Here is a 1,726-nt window from a genome sequence, read left to right on the forward strand (position 1 = left end):
TGTTGGCCAGGAGGGTCTCGATCTCCTGACCTCACGATCTGCCCGCCTCAGCCTCCCAAAGTGCTGGGATTATGGGTGTGAGCCACCATGCCCAACCAATAAATATTTATTATAAAAATGGAATACAAAATAGACTAGTAGCTTATAGTAGGATTCTCACCACAACTCAGAATTGTTATGCTGGGAATTTACATGGTTGTATTTAACTACTTAACTCTCACATTTACTATTTCCTCATCATTCTTTCTTGTTTCCTTCATCTAAGCTACCACCTCAGTGGGCTTTTTCAGTTGTAGGAAAGGAAATGGAATAAAAATGCCGCTGGGAAATTTTAACCTTTCTGTAAGACCTCTAGATGACATGAACCTCTAGTGGATAAAGGCTGACAAAAGACAAATAAATGTTTCAGACTGAAATGAGGATAAAGTGTAAGGTCTACTGCTACTAGTAGATGTAAGCTTCATATGGATTTATCTACCACAGAAAAGCAAATCTACCTTCAAAATCCTTAATAAATATAGATGTATTTTTTAAACTAAAAGTTATGTGTTCATTGCTGAATAGCAAAACAAAAACTCACATCTAAAACTGAACGTCTAGTAAAACAATCTATTTCAAAATATTTAGGAATTATGAAGTTACATGTAGTAATGGATATTTATTCTGTACCTTATGTAATAACAAACAGCACCTATGAAGTGAAATGTAAGATTGGACTTTCTAGCTTATTAGTTCTAAATATCAAGGTGGCTTGCATTTCTACCAATAATTTTAACTGTATAAATGTTATTTTTGTAAGAATATACTAAAGTTTATACTTGGTATTTCTTTACAATATCCTAGTTGAAAAGATTATCTTCACAAGATTCAAGATTCTTTAAGAGGATAGTATTACAAAAAAGTGCAAATTGTGTAAGTGTAATTTGTAACTCTGTGACCAGAACACTGTCTAACACAGATATGTACTTATTAATTTTGTTTTAACAAAATCACTCAGACTGCATCCTCCCAGAGGAAGAGAAGAACGATCATCAATGGCAAATGGCATTTGCAGTGAAGCAGCACCAAGAGCCAGCTTCACGCTGGGGAGGGAACCCTACACCTCCTTCTGGTTTCCAGTGCTTTACACTAGCAATCCTCAATCTTTTTGGCACTCGGGACCAGTTTTGTGGAAGACAACTTTTCCAAGGACCAGGGTGTGGGGATGGTTTTGGGAAGAAACTGTTTCACCTCAGCTCATCAGGTATTAGAATCTCATTAGAAGCATGTAACCTAGACCCTTTGCATGTGCAGTTCACAACAGGGTTTGAGCTCCAGTGAGAATGTAATGCCACTGCTGATCGGGCAGTAAGTGAAACAGGTGGTAATGCTCGCTTGCCTGCCATTCACTTCCTGCTATGCAGCCTGGTTCCTAAGAGGCTACGGACAGGTACTGATCTGCTGCCCTGGGGTTGGGGACCTCTGCTCTACACATTCAGAGAAACTTCTCTAGTAATGAACTGTAGAAATGATCCCTGAAAGCCTTGTCCTTACTTATTAATTTTTGTTGAATAAATCAATACATCCTTATATTTGTGGTTGAACAGTCAGTGAATAATTAAGTACTTGGCATTTTCACTGCTGAGTATTATATGCTGTTAGGATACAAAAAAAGAATAACGTATGGCCCTTGTTTCCAGTTCAGAGCAAAACCATATAGATATGAAAAGATTTGATGAGGAATAGC

At 37.5% G+C, this 1,726-nt stretch overlaps 1 pseudogene; it reads right to left on the reverse strand.

The window, feature by feature from the left end:
- Window positions 1–988: 988 nt before the first annotated feature.
- On the reverse strand, window positions 989–1,179 carry LOC112427247 (small nucleolar RNA U3; annotated as a pseudogene).
- Window positions 1,180–1,726: the final 547 nt, after the last annotated feature.

Source organism: Macaca nemestrina, chromosome 1 (assembly GCF_043159975.1).
Source record: "Macaca nemestrina isolate mMacNem1 chromosome 1, mMacNem.hap1, whole genome shotgun sequence".
In the NCBI taxonomy this organism is placed as follows: Eukaryota; Metazoa; Chordata; class Mammalia; order Primates; family Cercopithecidae; genus Macaca; species Macaca nemestrina.